The sequence below is a fragment of the Pelophylax lessonae genome (genome assembly GCF_965119305.1).
Source record: "Pelophylax lessonae genome assembly, chromosome: 1".
NCBI classification, from domain to species: domain Eukaryota; kingdom Metazoa; phylum Chordata; class Amphibia; order Anura; family Ranidae; genus Pelophylax; species Pelophylax lessonae.
Window position 1 is genome coordinate 570,712,105 of NC_138768.1, and position 24,085 is coordinate 570,736,189.

The 24,085-nt window shown below is 44.1% G+C and overlaps 1 pseudogene across 1 annotated transcript; it reads right to left on the bottom strand.

The window, feature by feature from the left end:
- Positions 1-1,437: 1,437 nt before the first annotated feature.
- On the bottom strand, positions 1,438-7,996 carry LOC309544531 (annotated as a pseudogene). Its single transcript has 3 exons — positions 7,964-7,996; positions 2,053-2,612; positions 1,438-1,478 (listed from the first exon to the last, which is right to left on the bottom strand). The product of its transcript is annotated as an uncharacterized misc_RNA (transcript).
- Between the last annotated feature and the right edge of the window lie 16,089 nt (positions 7,997-24,085).

The following is a 24,085-nucleotide window of genomic DNA, read 5'->3' on the forward strand; positions in this document are numbered from 1 at the left end:
TGCAACCAATTATGAAAAGACTTGGGGATAGGCGTACGCCTATCATCTTCCTGTTTTTTCTCCCATCTTCTATCCGATTTACCCATTAAATCCTTATGGGAGGGCAAAAGGGACAAAATATCTACAAAATCCCCTTTCCATATCTTCTCCTTAACTGCTAAACCTACAGTATCTCACAAAAGTGAGTACACCCCTCACATTTTTGTAAATATGTTATTATATCTTTTCATGTGACAACACTGAAGAAATGCACTTTGCTACAATGTAAAGTAGTGAGTGTACAGCTTGTATAACAGTGTAAATTTGCTGTCCCCCAAAAATAACTAAGCACACAGCCATTAATGTCTAAACTGCTGGCAACAAAAGTGAGTACACCCCTAAGTTAAAATGTCCAAATTGGGCCCAAAGTGTCAACATTTTGTGTGGCCACCCTTATTTGCCAGCACTGCCTTAACCCTCTTGGGCATTGAATTCACCAGAGCTTTACAGGTTGCCCCTGGAGTCCTCTTCCACTCCTGCATGATGACATCGAACTGGTGAATGTTCGAGACCTTGCTCTCCTCCTTGAGGATGCCCCGCAGATGCTCAATAGGGTTTAGGTCTGGAGACATGCTTGGCCAGTCCATCACCTTTACCCTCAGCTTCTTTAGCAAGGCAGTGGTCTCTTGGAGGTGGATTTGAGGTCTTATCATGTTGGAATACTGCACTGCAGCCCAGTCTCCGAAGGCAGGGGGTCATGCTCTGGTTCAGTATGTCACAGTATATGTTGGCATTCATGATTCCCCCAATGAACTGTAGCTCCCCAGTGGCGGCAGTACTCATGCAGCAAACAAAAAACAAAGAAGGGCGCACCGACCTAGCGCATTATCCTTGATGAGGGCTTTATTAATAAAACATAAAAATGGCTACTCAAAAAGATGTAAATCAGTTATGTCAAAACCAAATGTTTGAGTATCAGGAGCAGTCCATGTAAATGTCCACTGTCCTTATCGGATGACGGCTGACGCGTTTTGAGTCTTCGCCTCTTCCTCAGAGCCACTGTGTTATGACCAACTCACAAGTTTAAATAGCAGAGTGTGGCCCAAGCCTCATCCATGCGGCCTTGGGAACTCCACCATCTAGGGTGTGGTTATAATGTTCTTAACCCTTACCACATATATCACTGCCATCAGCCCCCAAGAGGGTTGATTCATAGCATTCATGTAATGCATGTACCATATTCAAATGTATATACATCTTTCCACACATCTGGTTTCAGTTTGCAAGTGCACTTATGGTCTAAAGTAATAATGTTTTCATGGTCGGTCGCATTATATGTGACAAGTACATGTAGCATTGTATGAAGTGCCTTTTTCGTGGACTCGTCTATTTGGTCTAGGAATATACAGTTGGGCAAAAAAGTATTTAGTCAGCCACCAATTGTGCAAGTTCTCCCACTTAAAAAGATGAGAGAGGTCTGTAATTTTCATATACTTCAACTATGAGAGACAAAATGAGAAAAAAAAATCCAGAAAATCACATTGTCTGATTTTGAAAGAATTTATTTGCAAATTATGGTGGAAAAATAAGTATTTGGTCAATAACAAAAGTTCATCTCAATACTTAGTTATATACTCTTTGTTCGCAATGACAGAGGTCAAACGTTTTCTGTAAGTCTTCACAAGGTTTTCACATACTGTTGCTGGTATTTTGGCCCATTCCTCCATGCAGATCTCCTCTAGAGCAGTGATGTTATGGGGCTGTTGCTGGGCAACATGGACTTTCAACTCCCTCCAAAGGTTTTCTATGGGGTTGAGATCTGGAGACTGGCTAGGCCACTCCAGGACCTTGAAATGCTTCTTACGAAGCCACTCCTTCATTGCCCGGGCGGTGTGTTTGGGATCATTGTCATGCTGAAAGACCCAGCCATGTTTCATCTTCAATGCCCTTGCTGAGGGAAGGAGGTTTTCACTCAAAATCTCACAATACATGGCCCCATTCATTCTTTCCTTTGCATGGATCCCTTTGCAGAAAAACAGCCCCAAAGCATGATGTTTCCACCCTATGCTTCACAGTAGGTATGGTGTTCTTTCAGCATTCTTTCTTCTCCAAACATGACTTTGGTTTCATATGACCACATGACTTTCTCCCAATCCTCTTCTGGATCATCCAAATGCTCTCTAGCAAGCTTCAGACGGGCCCAGACATGTACTGGCTTAAGCAGGGGGACACATCTGGAACTGCAGGATTTGAGTCTCTGGCGGCGTAGTGTGTTACTGATGGTAGCCTTTGTTACTTTGGTCCCCAGCTCTCTGCAGGTCATTCACTAGGTCCCCCCGTGTGGTTCTGGGATTTTTGCTCACCACTCTTGTGATCATTTTGACCCCACAGGATGAGATCTTGCGTGGAGCCCCAGATCGAGGGAGATTATCAGTGACCTTGTACGTCTTCCATTTTCTAATAATTGCTCCCACAGTTGATTTCTTCAAAACCAAGCTGCTTGCCTATTGCAGATTCAGTCTTCCCAGCCTGGTGCAGGTCTACAATTTTTTTTCTGGTGTCCTTTGACAGCTCTTTGGTCTTGGCCATAGTGGAGTTTGGAGTGTGACTGTTTGAGGTTGTAGACAGGTAGTCTTTTATACTGATAACAAGTTCAAACAGGTGCCATTAATACAGGTAACAAGAGGAGGATAGAGAAGCCTCTTGACGAAGAAGTTACAGGTCTGTGAGCCAGAAATCTTGCTTGTTTGTAGGTGACCAAATACTTATTTTACAGAGGAATTGACCAATTAATTCATTAGAAATCCTACAATGTAATTTCCTGGATTCTTTCCCCTCATTCTGTCTCTCATAGTTGAAGTGTACCTATGATGAAAATTACAGGCCTCTCTCTCATCTTTTTAAGTGGGATAAGTTGCACAATTGGTGGCTGACTAAATACTATTTTGCCCAACTGTATGTTTTTAATTAATTTTTGACCTTAATATTTACCACTGTGTATAGGTATTTTTAGTATACAGAGAGAGAGATTCATGTTGCAATACCAATAGGTTTCCAAATGATTTTCTAAATGATCTTTTAATATGTAATATTAAAAGATCATTTAGATATCTGGGATGACAGCCATGCAGATCAATTTGATGCAGTGTGTGACATATGGTCTTAGCCCTGACAGGCTGACTCCTTACTCCTTCAGCCTCTGCAGCAATGCTGGCAGCGCTAATACATCTATTTCCCAAAGACAACCTCTGGATATGACCTCTAGATATGACACGGAACACGTGCATTTAACTTCTTAGGCCGCCTGTTTGAAAGGGGCCTAAGAAGGCACCATCACCGAGCCGTCATAACCCACAAAGCCACAATCCAGGTTCTCACCGCCCAGCCTCTTCTCCTTCTTCTTCTCCTCTCTCCTCACAATTGTCCTCCACTCCACCTTCCATCATGCTGTCCTCACTTTTTTCTAGAAAAAGGCAGGCTTCCGTGGCCCAAATTTTCGAGCGTAAAAAAATGATGATGCTGGATAACCCTCTTGCCCAACGGTTGACCGCTGGCTTGTCCTAACTAATAGCCCGCCAACTACTGCCATATAAACAGGTGGACTCGGAGGCCTTTCGAAAATTTGTGGCTATTGAAACACCACTATGGGAGGTCCCAGGAAGGAAATATTTCTCGCAGAAGAGCATCCCAGAGCTATATGGCCATGTTCAGCGGCAAGTGAATGTAACTCTGGCACACAGTGTCGGTGCCAAGATACATCTGACCACAGACACGTGGTCTAGCAAACACAGGGGAAGGTGTATAACTTTTACTGCCTACTGGGTGAACCTTCTGACAAAATTTCAGATGTTTTGCCTGCCTCCAAAGACGCCCAAAAAATGCCCAAAAAAACGCCAGCTACAAAAATGCCCAGGTGTGTTTTTGCAGCAGGCGTTTTTTTTTTGGGGGGTCTTTGGAGGCAGGCAAAACATCTGAAATTTTGTATAGGGGTATATATACACACACACACTTATATGTATTTATACACATACACATATATAGGTGTTATAGCAGAGAAGCCATATGGGTGTTAATTATTTCATTAGCACAAGCATAGGTTTCTGCTACTTTCACACCTATATATGTGTATGTGTATATATACATACATGTGTGTGTATATATACCCCTACACAGAAGTTCAGATGTCATGCCTGACTCCAAACATGTCCTCAAAAAAGCCCTATAAACGCCTGCAACAAAAAGCAGGGTGACAGGGGCGAAACCACTATCCGGTTCTATAAGTGTTCTAAGAGAAACGATCTTTTCTCTATAGCGGTCACCCTGACATGGAAGGGTTTTGTCACCCTGCCATAGCAGTCAGAGTCAGTTAACCCTACACTACACTACGGTCCCCTTACACTTAACACTTTCCCTACAGAAACTAGATTATTAAATCTAACTATAGTGGAAAATAGTACCCTAACTACACTAGATATCACTTTCCTCACACTAATAATTGCTAAATGACACTTTGAGAGCAGAAGTAACAGAACTGCTTCCACTCTGTTCCACAGCCCTGTATTAAAATGGTAGAGATTTGGCGTATTCACTAATGATTGGCCTCTGGACCCCCTAGTCACTCCAATCACATTCCTAGCATTCTCCTACCCCCTCAATTGGCTTTTACTGATGGTTCTGGTCCAATCACAGGCTTTTAAAGCCCAGTTCCTGTCAAATTGCATTTTGGTTGGTTCTGGTTGCCGAATTCTGAACTTTTTCAGCAAAAAGTTCGGAATTCGGCCGAACCTCGAACACTCAATGTTTGGGTCGAACCGATGGTCGACCCGAATCGTTCGATCATCCCTAGTGGCTAACACCGCTCAATTTGACAGTTGGTATGGTAAAGTGGTGTGCGACAACGGTGCCAATCTGCTAAGCACGCTGAAACAGGGCAAAATTACACACGTGCCATGCATGCCACACATTCTGAACTTGGTCGTGCAGCGATTTGTTGTCAAATACCCTGCGGTCCAGGACGTCTTGCGGCAGGCTAGGAAAATCTTGGCCCATTTCAGAAGATCTTACACAGCCATGGCTCGCCGTGCTGACATTCAGCGGCGACACAACCTGCCCGTCAGACGTGTATTTGTGACTATCCGACACAATGGAACTCAACCTTGTATGTTCTTGATAGGCTGCTCCAGCAGAAACGTGCAGTTAGCGACTACCTATATGAACTCTGTGGCAGGACAGGTTCTGGGGGGCTTGGTTTTTTTTCATAGTGGCAGTGGCTGCTCATGCGCGACGCATGCAGACTTCAGCGACCATTTGATGAGATCATCAAACTGGTCAGTCGCAGCCAGGGCGCCATCAGTGACATTGTACCTTACGCCTTCTTTCTGGAGCTTGCATTGCATCGTGTCATTGATCAAGCCGTCGAGGATCAGGAGCGGAAGATGAGGAAGTTACAATGCTGGATGAATATAGAAAGCATATTATAGTGGATTTGTATTGTGCAGCATTGTGACTGGTGAGCGGTTCTGCAGCGATACTACAAAGAGTGACAAACGCAATTATAAAAAAGTATTATAACTGGTGTGATAGACCAGTGGCCCACCAAAACGACAGATTGAAGTGGGGATGTTATACTAGAATATATATAAGAATATACTTTCATAATAGTGTATTTGGGTACTGCAGAAATTTTGCCTCTGCATCCTCGAAGTCACCTTCCCCACCACTAACATTAGAGATCTTGGAGTAGGCAGCAACAGCGAGGACCAACCTCCTTTGGCTAATCTGGGTACTGTCATCAGAGTGCAGAGTGGTGGCTGTTGCTACCTCCTCTTCCTGATACGATGCCAAGAACGGCTGCACATCGTAAATGTCTTGTGATGGATCAGAAAATAATTCCTGTGACTCAAGCGGAGGGTATATGGTGGTGGTATTGGTGTCTTTGGGGGTGCACACAGCAGAGAGTGAAGAGGGTGCAGAAGAGGAAGGCTGAGTGAGCCATTCAACCAAGTCTGGTGCGTCCTTTGACGTAATTGAACGCACCTTCTGCAACTTCCCACTTTGGCTCCGGCCTGGTGCTCCTGCCCTACCCCTACCACCCCTGCGGAAGGGCCTGCCTCTTCCTCTGCCTGTCATTTTTTAAATGATCCTGTGAGTCTTTAGAGAAGTGCAGTATATGTGGAAGAAGGTATATAACACCTCGCTTCAATCTGTCGTTTTGGGGGGCCACTGGTATATTACACCAGTTATAAAAAAATTTCCCAGTAACTTTTGTCACTGTGTGTAGCAGAGTTAACGCAGCGAAATAGGCAACATTTCTGCAATACCCAAATACACTATAATATGCTTTCTATATTAGAAAGTAAATTAAAAGTGTATTACACCCGTATATACTGCACATCAAACAATAGTACACCTATACCAAATACCATTCCTTTAAAGGACTTTTGTGGACCTATTATCGAGCGATTTGTGTCACGTGTTAACAACACCCCCAGCTCTGATCGCATATTGCAGTGCGATCTGACAGTTCGCACAGAATCGGATCACACTGGTGTGAACCACCATGCGATCCGATTCTGCTGCAGACCTAAAAAAGGGTTCTCTGCGTGTTCACTGCGATTGCAGTGTGAATTCAGCCATACAAACTGTATGGCTGAATTTGCACTGCACAGACATTGCATATAATTTTAGGAGCAGTGCGCTACAAATTACATGCGATCTCTGTGATCGCATCAGTGTGAACTGGCACTGATAGTCTGTCCCTGCTCCCCACAGCAAACCTCTCCCTACACTGACAAAAGACAGAATATAGACAGTACACTTATACCAGTCCTTAAAAGGACTTTTGTGGACCTATTACCGAGCGATCTGTGTCACTGACAATCTGTCCCAGCTCCACACAGCAAACCTCTCCCTACCCTGCAAAAAGCAGAATGTAAAATGGCAGCCAGGTCAGGTCTATTTATAAGGTAGGGGGTATGTCAATGTGCTGAAATGTCTCAATTGGCTGTCCTGTACCACCTGATGGATGTGTCATGGGTCAAAGTTCTTCACAATGTGAAAGAATATGGCGGCCGCGAACATCACTATATGTTCGCATGATCGGCGGACAGCGAACGAGCAAAGTTTGCCGCGAACCGCAAGGCCATCTCTATTGACAGGCAGTGCCGCCTGCCAATTCAACAAGCAGCATTAAACTGGCCACTGCATGTGTACAGTTCCCTCTGACTGTATGTTAGGCTTTAGGCGAGCGGTCAGGGTTAGTAAAACCACAGCAAAATGGCTTGTTTTTTTACATTTTAACAAAACATTCCTTGCTTTTATTATAACATTTTAACACAAAGGGTTGCTGCCGATCTCTTTTATTTAAATTCTTTTTAAAGTCTGTTTAACAATTCAACAGTTTTTGGTACTTGCACAGAACCATGGGATGGTACACCCCATAAATACCCATCACAGCATAAGAACATACATAAATAATAAAATAAACACACAACAATGACAGTGGAAAAGTTTAGGCTGTGGCCCCTTTATTGGGTTTAAAACTATTTTAATTATGAAGTGAACTTTAACCTTTAATACGAAACAGAATCTCTAGTAACCGTTAACAGACCAACATGCTTAGTCACTAAGACATAATCAGCAATATCTTATATCAACTAAATAACAGCGTACCAACCACTGTCCACCCACGAAGTGGGCGACGTTACCCACATAAAAGTGGACCATGACAAGGAGAAATAACAAAGGGGAGGAAGGGAGCCCTTGCAAAGACATAGGTTTTTAAAATGCAGAAACATGCAGGTCTCTTTACACAATGCCTCCATTGTTACAAGATTGTTTCTGGCTTTTTTTTTCGTATATTTTTGTAAAGGATAGCATTTACTGTACAATATGATTTTCCTAATAAACTTTATTATAAAGACAGGAAGTAGCTGAAAATATGCTGCAGGGGATTGTACATGCCCATTAGGATTTACAAACTTACAAAATAGATCTGCCCGGGCAATATAGACACCATTCCTACTATGCAGTATATGTTCTATAGTTACTGTTTATAGTTTGCAATATATACTGTAGAACTTCATCAATTTTCTATTTTTGCCAGCTTCTCTAGACTAGTAATTTTTTTCTGAAGCACTGCAAAAAACACTGGTTGCAAAACATTCTGTATTCGAGAACCACACTAGTTGCTCAGCAAAGAGCTTGTCTATTTACAAAATCCCCGCTGTAGCAAATTGGATTTTCCCCTGCTGTAGCAAATTGGACCATGCTTTGCTGGGTTTTTTGCCTTTCTCTGGATCAACTGCGGGTATAGGATTGTGTATATGGGATAGTATGGTTGTGTTTTCTTTACTGTTTTTTGTTTTTTATTGGTTTAGCCAGATGGACTTGTGTCTTTTTTCAACCTGACGGGATGTAACAAAAGTTAACAGAAAAAAAAACTGACAGCTGAAAAAAAAAAAAGTTCCGGTTATAAAAAAAAAATGAATTCCTTTTCAGACTATATGTGCCTGGGGGTCCCCTTAGTCTGTCTGTAAAGTGGCGCTTCTGTAGCATGTATAGATCTTGCTACAACAAAAAATTATGTTTTAAAAGAAAAAAAAAATTGTCAAATCACATTTAAAATGTCTCGCGGTTACAATTGCCGCCTCCCGGCTATTAAAAAATTAAACAAAAAAACAGAGTTGGGTCCCCCTCCCCCCAGTCCATACTAGGCCCTTCAGGTCTGGTATTGGTTTTCTGTTTCAAGTATTTTATTAAATAATGCAAGTGAGTAACAACGTTTGACATACAGAATAATGCAAGGTAATGTAATCAAAGCTCGGTAACAGAGCATGACCAATAACCGTAACTACAGCAAATCGTGAGGGTTAGTAGACAAGGGGTGGTAAATGGGTTGTCACGAGCTGGTATTGGTTTTAAGGAGAACCCCATGCCAAAATGTAAAAAAAAAAAAAAAAATTGGCATGGGGTCCATCCATACCAGACCCTTATCCGGGGGGTGCAGTCTGGCAGGTCAGGAAAGGGGAGGGGATGAGCGAGCCCCCCCCTCCTAAACCATACCATGCTCTCAACATGGGGGGGTGCTCTGGGGCAGGGGGGGCTCTGCCCCCCACCAACCCAGAGCACCTTGTCCCCATATTGATGGGGACAAGGGCCTCTTCCCAACAACCCTGGGCTGTGGTTGTCGGGGTCCCAGCCCCCCTATCCACTATGTGATTGTGTATCGGATACATGGTACCCCTATCCATTAGAAAAAAAAGTGTACTAAAAAATAAACACACAAGTCCTTTATTCAAAAATAAAAATTAAAAAATAGTTTCCCGTGATGTAAATCCATTGTCAATTTTGCCGATCTAAAAAAAAAAAAAAAGCTCCACTCTCGTCGACATCTCCTGCGGTCTGCCTGTTCGCTGTTTGACAGTTCTTATATAGGGTATGGGCAGGGCCACATCGGTGATGTCACCAGGTGATCCCACCCCTCGTGACATAATGAGGGGGCGGTACCACCCGGTGCCATCACCAGTGTGGCCCTGGCCATACCCTATATAAGAACTGTCAAACCGCGAACAGGCAGACCGCGGAAAGCGCTCAACAAATGCAGAGCTTTTGCAGAGCAGGTGCAGTGGGCGACGTGATTGACAATGGATTTACATCGGGAGACACTATTTTTTTATTTTTGTAGAAAGGACCTGTTAAAAACTGTCTCGTGGGGGTATTACTTTTGTACACTTTGTCAGTGAATGGGTAAGGGTGCTATGTACCCGATACCTATTCACATGGGGGCAGGGGGCAGGATCTGGGGGCCCCTTGTTAAAGGGGGTTTCCAGATTCCAATAAGCCTCCCACCCACAGACCCTGACAACCACAGCTCAGGGTTGTTGGGAAGAGGCCCTTCTCCCCATCAACATGGGGACAAGGTGCTCTGGGGTGGGGAGGCAGAGCCCCCCCTGCCCCAGAGCACCCCCTTATATTGAGGGCATGTGGTCTGACATGGTTCATTAGGGGGGGCGCTCTTCCCCTCCCCTTTCCTGACCTGCCAGACTGCATGCCCAGATAACAGTTTGGTATGAACTGGGGGGGGGGGGGGTCCTACGCTGTTTTTTTCTTTACTTTTTTAATAGCTGGGAGCCACCAGTTGTAGCCACGAGTCATTTTAAATGTGATTTGAGATCTATACATGGTGCAGATGCGCCACTTTACAGGCACATTAAGGGGACCCCCGGGCACTATATTTAAAGCGTAACTCCACTTTTGTTGAGAAAAAAACATTCCCCTCTGGGTAATCTTTGTACATTACAAGGTCTTTCACAAACGTTGTTGCAGATTCCTACCTTTTGCTATTCTGAACAGTGGCGGCCGGTGTACTGAGGGCGCAGGGGGCGGACGCATGGAGCTTAATGTTTTTTTTTTTTTAAATCACCTTATTAGAGCCAGAGGCTCTAATAGGGTGATGTAAAGGGTGGAGTCGGGGCGCAGAGCAGTGCGCCCCGAGGCCCAACCATTGTGTGACAATGGCGAATGAAAATTCGCTATTGTCACACCGATCCTCCTCCTGGCCAATCAGGAAGCGCGTCCGATACGCTTCCTGATTGGCCGCAAGGCAAACCCCATGCCATTGGCCGAGGAGGAGGCAGGAGCCGGAGGACTGGCATTGACGTGCCGCCGGGACTGAGGAGAAGCCGCGCCGGGGGAATGAGGAAAAAGGCGCACGCCGCCGCTGCTGCTCCAGGTAAGTAAGGGGGCACGCACGCTGATCTCTGCATTGGGGTAATGTATGCTGGTCACTGTATTGAACAGGGGCATGTACGCTGGTCACTGCATTGAAGGGGGCACGCACGCTGATCTCTGCATTGGGGGAATGTATGCTGGTCACTGCATTGAAAGGGGGCATGTACGCTGGTCACTGAATTGAAAGGGGGCATGTACGCTGGTCACTGCATTGAAAGGGGGCATGTATGCTGGTCACTGCATTGAAAGGGAGCATGTACACTGGCCACGGCATTGAAAGGGGGCATGTACACTGATCACTGCATTAAAAGGGGGCATGTATGCTGGTCACTGCATTGAAAGGGGGCATGTACGCTGGTCACTGCATTAAATGGGGGCATGTATGCTGGTCACTGCATTGAAAGGGGGCATGTACGCTGGTCACTGCATTGAAAGGGGGCATGTACGCTGGTCACTGCATTGAAAGGGGGCATGTACGCTGGTCACTGCATTGAAAGGGGGCATGTACGCTGGTCACTGCATTGAAAGGGGCATGTATGCTGGTCACTGCATTGAAAGGGGGCATGTACGCTGGTCTCTGCATTGAAAGGGGGCATGTATGCTGGTCACTGCATTGAAAGGGGGCATGCACGCTGGTCACTGCATTGAAAGGGGCATGTACGCTGGTCACTGCATTGAAAGGGGGCATGTACGCTGGTCACTGCATTGAAAGGGGCATGTACGCTGGTCACTGCATTGAAAGGGGGCATGTATGCTGGTCACTGCATTGAAATGGGCATGTATGCTGGTCACTGCATTGAAAGGGGGCATGTACGCTGGTCACTGCATTGAAAGGGGGCATGTTCGCTGGTCACTGCATTGAAAGGGGGCATGTACGCTGGTCACTGCATTGAAAGGGGGCACGTACGCTGGTCACTGCATTGAAAGGGGGGATGTACACTTGTCACTGCATTGAAGGGGGCACGCTGGTCACTGTTTTGAAGGGGGCACGCTGGTCACTGTTTTGAAGGGGGCACACTGGTCACTGTGCATTGAAAGGGTGGTCACTGTGCATTGAAATGGGGCACGCTGGTCTCTCTGCATTGAAAGGGGGCACGCTGGTCTCTCTGCATTGAAAAAGGGCACGCTGGTCACTGTGCATTGAACGGGGGGTCACTGTGCATTGAAAGAGGGCACGCTGGTCTCTCTGCATTGAAAGGGGGCACACTATACCTTAATTACTGAAGGCCCCTTTCACACTTTTGCAACCTCAAAGTCACGCAATTTTTTACAGTGTTTTTTGCCGCAAAGCAATGCCTATTACATTTTTCTGTTTGCGCCCCCCCCCAAAAAATGTTGAGCACCAACAGCAGGGCTCTAATGAGGAAAGCTGCTGGGCCTGCATCCCTTTAGACATGTTCCGATTGGGAAGATCTCACCAAAAATTACATTTTTTTGCAGGGGATGCCAGAAATCTGACCTGTATCTTAGGCAGACTTCTGGGAAAATTGGTGAGCCAATTACACAAGCAGGAAATTATGTTTCTGGGGGGTGTTCAGTACACATTTTGTGTACAGAACACCTCCAGGTAGCCATATTGCATTGCATTTTCAGAAAATTAGAACAGCTGCAGATTGAAAAGGAAATGTAATTTTTAATAACATTCACTTACAATATGATTTGTGTCACAATTGTATACACTATATTGTTTTTTCTTTTTTTTTTTTTGCTATTTTTTCCCCACGAAAGTGGAGTTACCCTTTAAATTACTTTTTTCATTTTTATTGCTGCACTTCAAACATAATTAAAATCACTGCACCTAAAAAAACTATCGTTTTTACAATTTTTTTATTGACACATGTTCCCCAGGGCAGTACCCAGATCCCCATACCACTTGTATGGCCAATGAATTGCATATAGGCCTTTAAAGTGAGCACTTTTGACTTTCCCTGTTCGGCTTCTTAGACTTCAATAGGGTTTGCTGTTCATGTTAGAACATTTCCCCTGTTTGGGAGTTCTGCTGCTAACCGGACAGGGGGTGTTTGGCTCATCCCTATTAATAATCACAAAATCTGAGAAAATGTACATCTACAAATCCAGAAAAACAGAATAAAACTTCCTCAGCTAAATATAAAAACTTTAGATATATAGACTTATTACATTTTACAGTAGCTGTTTTGCAGATTGGGGTTTGCCTTTTTAAATAAGATCATATTGTAACTATGAATGTTTCAGACCCTTTACCACGTAGTGATATGTAATACTGATGTCATATAGAAATATATTTCTATATGTCAACCTACGATAAATCTTTTACCAAAGCACAATTTAAGCCACAGATCAAAACCAACAATCCTCCTATTTCTCCTCTGACTAATCCAGGACTTTATTTTATATGGCTCTAAGATATTTCATCAAGAAAGCCATTTAAAGATTATTATTCTTTCCCATCACCATAGCTTGATGTATTTTTATATATCCAGATCTAAAGACATGGGAAAAGAAAGTACAAAGAGCTTTGCTTCATGTGCTTGTTCAGATGCTGCGTACAGTCAGGTATTCTGCTGTTAAGTCTGCAAACACAAGATGGATTGAAAGAAATGGTTCATATTTTGTATTAAAAAAAAAAAGAGATTCTTAAAAAAATATCCATATGGTGATTACTTATAATGATATCTCTATTAGAGTTTGCCCAGCAGGAAAAGGTAATTCACAGTCAAATCAGAAGTCTGAGTCAAGCATACTATTTGTTCTAAACTATTTCTCTCAAAAGCTAATCTGACATGCAGTAAGTGTAAAAAGATTTCTTAAGCCTTTGTACTAGGTTCTGGGTGTTCAGTTATACACCTCAGTCTGATGTTTTTTTGTTAGAGCAAACTAACCTCTCTGGCGGTCTGAAAGCGGTACATTGTTTTGCATAGAAATCTGTTGCTTTACATTTTAAAACTCCTCCCCCGCCATCCTTCTGCTGTCCTCCCGCTGTGTGCTCGGCTGATGCCGGAACCTGTCTTCCGGTTCCCTTCCCAGCGAGCGTTGCGACGCAGGGGGGTGGAACCGGCAGCAAATTCAAAAGTGTAAATACACTAAATTACATGATACCAAGCTGTGATCCTAACGGATTACACTGTGTCATACCATTTCACCACAGGATTTCACCTGGTGACTTTTCCAGTGCCCTGCCTGTGCTTTTCCATGGTTGTTCAATATTTTCCAGGCACAAAGCACTGGAAAAGCACAGGCAGGGCACTGGAAAAGTCACCAGGTGAAATCCTGTGGTGAAATGGCATGATGCAGTGTAATCCGTTAGGATCACAGCTTTGTATCATGTCATTTCGTGTTTTTACACTTTTGAATTTGCTGCCAGTTCCACCCCCCTGTTTCGCAATGCTCGCAGGGAGGGAACCGGAAGACAAGTGCCAGCAAACAGCCATGCACAGAGCGGGGAGAGACTGTGAGGAGGACGGGGAGGACAGCTGGGAGGACGGAGGGGGAGCGCAGGGAAGGTGAGTAGCATTCTAGGGTAATCCTGAGTGTGGCTCAGGATTACTGCTTTTGGTACTGAAAGTTAACCCCGAGCCACACTCGGGAATACCGCCAGGGAGGTTAACAAAATGGGAAGCTTTTAATGCAAACTCTGTGATGCATCTATTACTGTTACTACTCCAAAAATCATCATCAGACCAACATTGCTAATTATTATGATTATAATTAATGCTTTATACAGCTCCAACAGTTTGTACAACACAGCAAAATAAAGTACAGTTATAATACAACTCAATGCAAGAGGAATCCGAGGGCCCTACTTGTGAAAGCATACAATCTAATGCCCCTTTCACACGGACTTTCCAATCAGGTCCGCCTGTTCGTCATGTCAGGCGGACCTGATCAGATGCTCCATGCACCCCTATGGAGCGGCGGATGTCCACTGACACCCGCTGCTATCCTTTCAGATCCTGTCCATGAAATAGAGACAGATGGAAACCCTATTTTTCATCCACCTGGAGGATCAGATCGGATAGGATTGGATGAAAACGGACAGGTGGTCCATTTTCATCCGATCTCCCATAGAGGAGAGCGTGAATCTGACAGGTCTGTCTCTGCAAAGTAAACTGAGACAGACCAGTCATTCGCCTGCTCATCGGGGATCGGAGGATAGATCCCGCTGAGAAAAACAGAGTCCACCGGGCGGAAAACCCGTGTGCAAGGACCCTAAAACTTTTTTTTTACTTGTGACTAAATCCTTGAAAATAATTTCAGGTTGTTATTTACTCCCCATGTATTACAAGTGTAGCACACACCCTAAGGAGCCGCAAGTAAACTGGAATCCCTCACTCTGCACAGCCAGGCACACTGAATCTTCACAGACACACTTGAGTCAGAGAACAGTCCGTGACTTTGTTTATTTTATTGAGGGTAATAACTTGGAAAGGGATGGGAGGTTATGGGATGCCCATTTGACTTCAACATTAACTTCAGGGACAACTCTTCCAATATACAGTCTCTATATTCAGCTCCTCTTCTTCCTCCAGCACAGTGTTTCTCAACATTTTTTCAGTCAATTATGCAAAATCTGTCTATGTAAAGTGTAAAAAAATAAACTAATAGTTTTACATAATGAAGCAACATCCACACATGTAACACAACCAATTTTAGAGGTGATTTATTCTTCCAAAGAAAATACACCATTGCACACTAGTGCTGACTAGTGTTCCAGCATTTCTCTTCTCCCTCATTATTTTCACCTTCACTCAGCTAAAGTGACATCAGTGCAACAGAAAGGGGCAAACAAGGATGCTGTGCAGGCACCCAACGTCCGTCTTATCCACTGATATTGTCAAGGTTGTAATGGTGCACAATGAAAACCTGTGGATTTGTGTAACTAAAAGGCATGCTACATCCACTCCCTGGCTTATATACAATTTGGGCAACTTTTAGACATTTTGCCAAGGCATCCCTGAAGAAGGCTAAAGGCACCCCAGGGTGCATAGGCACCCTGGTTGAAAAAGGCTGCTCTAGTACACATTTGCTTGCAGAACCTAGCTGAAAAACTGTGAATACCTTACAGTCACTCAAGCAGATGAGCACAATGGGCCTTTACGGGCAGGAACCCAAGGCCCCTTAGGTGTGTAGCAGAATTTCAGTGTCCAGCTGGCATCACTCCTGTGGCTACTGATCCCAGCACCACCTCTTCAGGCACTGTCAACCCACCTGGATGCAGTTGCCCCTTTCACTAGCCCTCCAGGCTAACTTTTCCCCACATTCCTCCAGACTGACACTCACCAGCCTACCTGGCTGACTCTCAGGAGATCTCCCAGATGTGCTGACCTGCTCCTGCTGTCCTCTCTCCTTGCTCCCATGTCTCCAGGAAGTGCTTTCTCCATGTGTTTTGGTAGGATCCTTTTAGCACCCGAGCCCCAGGCCTGAGGTTACCTCCCTAGAATAGGGGGCACCCTCAAGGGTCACCAACAGCCTCCTCAGCACTCCATCTTCCACCTGACTGCCCCTTCCTGGCAATGATTATTTATGAGGCCCTCATAAATATTCCCAGCAGCCCATCTTTACCTCCTCCCACTTTGTCTAGAACATTCTCTAACAGTGGTGGCTGGTGAATGAAAATTTTGGGGGGGGGGGGTGGCAAAACCAACACCCCCCCCCCCGGGGGGACGACTGGCAATCAAATCTGCCACCCCCTCCCTCCTCCCGGGACGGACGGCTGGCTGCCTAGCCAGACAGCCAGCATCCTTACCTGTTCCTTCCCCGAGCGGCTGTGAGTCTCCTCCGGCCGTATGACTCCTCCCTCTTCCTGGCCAATGGACAGCAAAATCGCTTCTCTTTTCAGCCAATCAGGAAAGGGGTCTCACGGCCTGCTTCCTGATTGGCTGGGAGGAAAATTAGTGTGATAATAGTGAATATTCATTCGCTATTGTCATACAACTGGGTGGGCTCAGGGCGCAGTGCTCTGCGCCCCGAGCACACCCTTTTTTGAAGCCTATTAGAGCCTCTGGCTCTAATCACGTGCTTAAAAAAAAAATCCCCTATTGGAATCCATGCGCCCGATACCCTGCATGTAGATTAGGGGGCCGGACGCATGGATGGGGGGGCGGGGCCCCTGCGCCCCCAATGGAAGGGCTGCCACTGTTCTCCAATGTCCCAGAGAACAGGGGGAGGTACCAGAGAAGCTGGTAGGATGAGTCACCCAGCCCTGAGTCACTGAACCCTGACCCAGATTCATAGCTCAGGCTTGGCCCTGAGCTAAAACGAATTTTTATCTACACAACCAACCTATCTACATCTAGCACACTAGAGGGTGCTACACCAGTGTAGAAATTCCATGGACTCCTCATTGGCAATATTTGGTAAAATACGTATAGCTGGTTCTTTAGGTATAAAATGATAGATCGGCTTGAGATTCATTACATTCATTAGGAAAAAGTGCAATCAACAGAGCCTTATGCTGAAAAACTGTAATTCAGAATACAATTGCCTCTATAAAAAAATTGCTCCTATGCTTTGGGATTTGTGGGAACTAATAAAAATGTAAAGAGAGAAAAAATGTTTGCTTAGTTTATCATGTGTAGCTAGGCAAGCACAATCATGTCTGTTAAACTGGGCAAACACTAGGGATGAGCCAAACCTATGGGGTTCGGTACAATACAGGTTCACTGCACACCATGGAAGTGTTTTTACTGGGCCACAGTGGCCATGGCCAATGTAAATTAAAGTGACATTTTCCAGCGCTACAAGCAAGAAGAACATAATTGATTTGTTGGGCAGAATGCCCTCATTTTTAGATAAGGTTCTATGTAAGAGGGGGCAGCACACAGATTTCACCTTGATTAAGAAAATCACTGTGCATTTTTTATCTATTTATCTTTTAGCCTAAACACTGAAGATAGTATGTATTTACTGCAGATTTTTTAAAGCCTCTTGATAGTCTGATATTTCAGAGAGAGAAGGCAGGCAAATTGCACGTTCAAGAAAAAAGAAATGATTGTTTATTTCTTAGGATATCTTAGTAAGGTCATTGCAGCGGAAACTAAAAAAAAATATGTACTTTTAACCTATTTAAGCCTTTTTGGATAGTCCACAGTTTTTTAGAGATTTGTTTGAAGTTTAGAGGAGTAAAATTTCAAATTTGCAGCACATCTTTAAAGCCTTTCTTGGATAGGTCACAATTTTTGAGGGAGAGAGCAAGCATTGAAGAAGAAGGTGGCGTACTTCCAGCATGAAAAAAAGTAGCTTTATTGAAAATCCATTAAAATCGAGGACATGACATGGACATGCAGCTCATGAAAAAGTCAGCAAACGCATTTCACACACCTGTGCTTAATTATTGTTGATTGGTTCAGGGTTCTGCACTTGCTTAAAGCTCTGAAGCCACAGGTAAAGCATATCTAATAATCATGATAATCACCACTCCACAGTGCCAAAGCTCAGCAAGGCCATCCACATTCATATAATATACAATGTATGATATCTCTGCAATTAAAATATATAAGAAACAAATATAAACTAAGAGATATAATACATAAGACTGTGTAACTCTGTGAAGAAAAAAAGAGGAAAAAAGAACCCTTCAAATATACATAACCACTCAAAAAATGAGTGTCAATCCCCATGTATTCATGAAAACCATTTTTACAAACTGAAAACAAAATATTTCTAGATTAAAATAAGACACCAAAGGTAAATGATCTAATAATTATTTGGGATGTCTGTAAAGAAATGGCCGAGGAGAGTACAGACTAGTGACGTCACATGTAACCCACAAGAATTTGGGTTCCCACACAATGTCTGTCATTTGATTAAAGTGGTTGTATCCTCACAACATAAAAAAAAAAAAACCCTGCAAGACAAAGGCATAATGAGCTAGTATGCATCGCATACTAACTCATTATGAAATGCTTACCTTAGAACTAGACACGGTCCCCGGACAACGCTGAGGGAGCTGTCACGTTCCCTCGGCATCTCTTCCAGGTTCGCTGTGAGTGGCCGGATCCGCGATGACGTCAAGCGCGGGAGTTTTCTTTCCAGCAAGGAGCCGGCAAAGAGCTCTGAAGGTCTGCCGGACCCTCAGAGTGCATGCGCCGCTGCTGTCAGTGGCTGCATACAGGGTGAATATCTCCTAAACCGTGCAGGTTTAGGAGATATTAATTTTACCTACAGGTAAGCCTTATTATTGGCTTACCTGTAGGTAAAAGTTAAATGGTGGAGTTTACTTCCGCTTTAAGGAGATTATTGGTGTCTTTTGGATGATTGGGCAGGGAATGTACCAGGGGCTACAATTGGCCATCCAACCATTGTCCCAAACGTTCATTGAGTGAACCTATGCTGGTGACAATAGGTCTACCCTGTAAAGGGTTCAGATCTTTATTATGCCTTGGGAAGATGGTGAAAAGTAGGTAAAAAAGTATACTCAGGAATCCGAGTCTGTGCTTCTTTGATGATAAATACACCTAGGTAAACCCCTTTTTGAACCAAAATAAACAATGTACCCTCATATTGTTTTGTGGGGTCACTTCTGAGTGTACTATATGTCCTCCTGTCTGATAATTGCCTGATAATATAGAGAGCCTCCTCTCTATAGTTACTGGCATCCATGGTTACCACAAGAACCCCCTTGTCCGCGTTGCGTATCACAATTGAGGGGTCACTCTGAAGGTTGCATAAAGCAGACCTCTCTTGTGTGTTGAGATTATTACCATCAGTGATGGAAACAGTGCAATCCCTTGCAAGACTGACTAGGTCCCATCTAACACACCTCTGAAATGTGTCCATTCCGGGGGTCCGTGATTGTATGGGATAAAAGTCAGAGAGTGTTTTGAAATTGACCTTTTGCAACCCAAGTGTCCCCAAGTGAAGAAATTTGAAAACTCGCCTGCAAGGTTCATAAGATCTTTAGAAATGCAATGTTCCTGAAAAGAAAATGTATTAGAAGTGACCATAACAAGGGAATAATGGGCATCTCTTCATTGTCACTTAGGGGTCACGATAATGTCACCTGATGGTGACAATGCGAAAAAATCTGTTCATGTCTAACAAAGTCCCAAAAAAATCTAAATCTTAGGAGGGGCAAAAATGTAGTCCTTTAGATAGTAAAGATATCTATTCAGGGTTAAGAACTCATTGAGACACATTAAGCACATTTAGTGATTTTGCCGTGTCTGAGGTCTGAAGGAAAAGGATTCTCCTCCTTTTTTTTGCCTCCGCTCCTTATTTTCATCCACCTTTCTTGCGTCCCCATTTCATCCTTCTCTGCTGTGGTCTGTTTTTTGGAGTGGCTGGTGTACTGGCATTTTGGCTTGTGCTCAGATTGGTAGATTGAGCAATAGAACTGTCAGACCTAAAGATTGCAAGTGTCTCATCAGCAAACTCAAACTCAGTATCAGAAAAACAAACTCTTTTTTTCGGGGGTATAGGTCCTCTGACCACATGTACGATTTTTTTTCCAAATGTATACATTATTGGTTTCGTAATCCAGTTTGTCGCACATCATTTTCTGCTTTTTTCCAATGATTATATCTTTCTCCATTTGTGTAATTTTGTCATCCAATTTTTTTATCCAAATCTTCGAATTGGGGCAGATCTTTAAGGTGTAAAAAATCTTGTTGTAGTGCTTGAATTTATTTTTGTAATCTGTCAATCTTTATGGTTTTAGACACAGTTATAATTAGCATTAGGTTAAAGCAACATCCAGATAGAACATCAGTCCCCTTTCTCTCGTCAGGTAATTTAAAGTGGGAAATCTTTTCCTTTTAAAGCTCTTGGTATTCTTTTAAGATTCAGATAAAGTCAATGTAGTTTTGTCCCAGTAAGCTCTAATTCTTTTCTCAATGTTACGTTTAAGCTTACGGAACATAAGCCTAAGAGTACCCATATCATCCTCATTATTGGTCCGTAAAACATCTTGTACACTGAACAAAATTATAAACAAAATACTTTTGTTTTTGCCCCCATTTTTCATGAGCTGAACTCAAAGATCTAAGACTTTTTCTATGTACACAAAAGGCCTATTTCTCTCAAATATTGTTCACAAATCTGTCTAAATCTGTGTTAGTGAGCACTTCTCCTTTGCCGTGATAATCCATCCACCTCACAGGTGTGGCATATCAAGATGCTGATTAGACAGCATGATTATTGCACAGGTGTGCCTTAGGCTTGCTACAATAAAAGGCCACTCTAAAATGTGCAGTTTTATCACACAGCACAATGCCACAGATGTCGCAAGTTTTGAGGGAGCATGCAATTGGCATGCTGACTGCAGGAATGTCGACCAGAGCTTTTGCCCGTGAGTTGAATGTTCATTTCTCTACCATAAGCCATCTCCAAAGGCGTTTCAGAGAATTTGGCAGTACATCCAACCGGCCTCAAAACCGCAGACCATGTGTAACCACACCAGCCCAGAACCTCCACATCCAGCATCTTCACCTCCAAGATTGTCTGAGTCCAGCCAGCTGTTGCAACAATCAGTTTGCATAACCAAAGAATTTCTGCACAAACTGTCAGAAACCGTCTCAGGGAAGCTCATCTGCCGTCTCGTCGTCCTCATCGGGGTCCCGACCTGACTGCCATAACCGTCATAACCGACGTGAGTGGGCAAATTCTCACATTTGATGGTGTCTGGCACTTTGGAGAGGTGTTCTCTTCATGGATGAATACCAGTTTTCTGAGATCTTTGATTTCAGCTCATATGGGGGCAAAAACAAGTGTTGTGTTTATAATTTTGTTCAGTATACATTCTTCTTCGAACACCTGCAGAGCTTGGAAAAAATCATACAAGCCAGGCCGAAGATATTCAGTTACGTAATGGCACCGCCTGGCGCCATTTTTGAATGTAAGACACTCAGCGGCACCTTGTCGCCACAGCAGAGGAGGAGTAAGGAGGAGAGGAGATACTCATGTAAGTGAGGGGGCAGAGAGGAGGACATTACTGCAGGCAGGGTGAAGCCATGAAGGGGGCAGAGGAGAACACCGATGTGCCTGTGGATAGGTAAGAGAGATACAGGAAGACAGTGGACACTGATGTGGAGAGGTGAAAGGGGCACAGGAGGAGGACACATTTGTGGAGAGGTAACATGAAGGGGGAAGAGGAGGAAACTACTGTGAAGGGGTGAGGAGGATACTACCATGTCTGTGCAGCCTCTGACCACCTCCTGTACTATGTCAAAAGTCTCTGACCACCTCCTGTACCATGCCCGCAGTGACTAATCACCTCCTGTACCATGTCCGCAGTCTTCAACTGTCTCCTTAACCATGCCCTCAGTCTCTGACCATCCTATAGCATTTCTGCAGTCTCTGACTGTCTCCTGCTGTACCATGCCCTCAGTCTCTGGCCCCCTCCTATACCATGTCCACGGTCTCTGGCCACCTCCTGTAGCATGTCTACAGTCTATGACTGTCTCCTGTATCATGTCCGCAGTCTCTGACCATCTCCTGTATCATGTCCACAGTCTCCGATAATCTCCTGTCCCATGCCCACAGTCTCTAACCATATCTTGTATCATGTCCGCAACCTCTGACCATCTCTTGTCTGCAAAAGTATCATGTCTGCAGTCTCTGAGGGAGAGTCTGGAAAGGAATCAAGAGTGAGAGCGCCGCCGGATGGGGGTCACGGGAGGAGTCAGACGTTTGTGGACTGTGGAAAGGAGACTATAGGATAAAACTGGAGCCGTCTGACTGAGCCCTGCACGATACACCTGAGAGGAGGTCAGTGGCAGCGCTGCAAGGCCAGTCTGATGGGGGGGGGTCACTTATTTAAGGGGGGAGTGAATACAATATTGTAGGGGGGCCCTGATATAAAGGTCCCCCTATATTAGTAATCCCCCTTACCCTAGTGTATTTACTCTGCGGAAGGGGGTCTCTGGTCACCAGAGCCCCCCCTTACATCAGAGTTCTCCCTTAGATCATGATCTGCAGTGTTCCCCTTTACATAAGAGTTCCCTTACACTTTAAGTCCCCGAGGAGGTGCTTAGCAGGTGGGGGCGTAACTAGGCCAAATGATGACACAGACACAAAGTTGGTGGCAAAACGGTACTGTCTAGGACCTGCAACCAAGTTTCAACTGGATTATGGTATGTTTTTGTTAAAAAGATTTGTTGTTTAATAAAAGGCCATGTCGGCCATTTTAACTCCACGTATGAGTAGTGTGATCATTAATAAGGGGGAGGTTACAGGAGGTTAGAGTTGATAGCAGTTGGTGTGAATATGTTTAAGGTAACTTGGGAGCTCTGACCTACCCTGGTCAAGACATGCCTGGCGCTAGGAGGAACAAACTAAGTAGAGGGCATACATGACTGGGTGGAAGGAGAACCAAGCTACAGGGGTTAACTAGAAAAAGGTAGGTGGTGAGTGCCTGACCCTTACCTTATTGGTCAGTCAGACGGGGTGATGGGGTGGAGCTGTAGAAGTATAGCTCCTGGGTAGGAGTGGTTTGGGTCACTCTCTGAGGAGAAATCGTGGAAGAACGTCCTTTCTACTGGGGAACTCCGATTGTTGTTGTATTTAAGTTTCTTCTCCACTTCATGTGTTGTGGCAGTTTGGGGTCCTTGAGAGGGGTCTAAAAGCTGGTCTTTTGGGAAAAAATGGTGGGGACCCATCCAAGGTATGGAGTCCTCTAATTATTGTGGGTGTCTGAGTTTGGCTGTGTTAGTCCCCGAGGCGGTGCTTAGTGGCTGGGGGCGTAACTAGGACAAATGGTGACACAGACACAAAGTTGGTGGTAAAATGGTGCTGTCAATGACCTGCAACCAAGTTTCAACTGGATTATGTTATGTTTTTGTTAAAAAAATTTGTTGTTTAATAAAAGGCCATTTCGGCCATTTTAACTCCACTTATGAGTAGTGTGATCATTAATAAGGGGGGAGATTACAGGAGGTTAGAGTTGGTAGCAGTTGGTGTGAATATGTTTAAGGTAACTTGGGAGCTCTGACCTACCCTGGTCATGTTCACAACACACTGTGTGTATAAGTCCCCTGTGTATACTTCAGCATCAAATAAAAAAATAAAGGTATAGAGATCTCAAGACTCACTCTTCAAGTGTTAAACCATTGAAGGCATATACAAGCTCAGTCAGGATATGATAATATTTGATATTTATCCGAATACCATTGTTCAAACCTTAATTGTACCTAGAAATAAGAAATGATTTTCTTTTATTTTCCCAAGAATCAATCAGGGGGGTACATGTTTAAACAAGCTGCAATATTTCAAGAATGCAACAAGCATAGTCAAAAAGAAAAAAAAATCTACTTCTATTTAAAAATGAAACCAATAAAAAAAATTGAAGTGACGTCAAGTAAAAAATTACAGCCTTTTTTGGCTGCTATTTCTGAGGGAGATTGCTGACAGATTTCAGCAATAAATATTAAATGAAACAGATTATTTGTGTTGGGAGTTG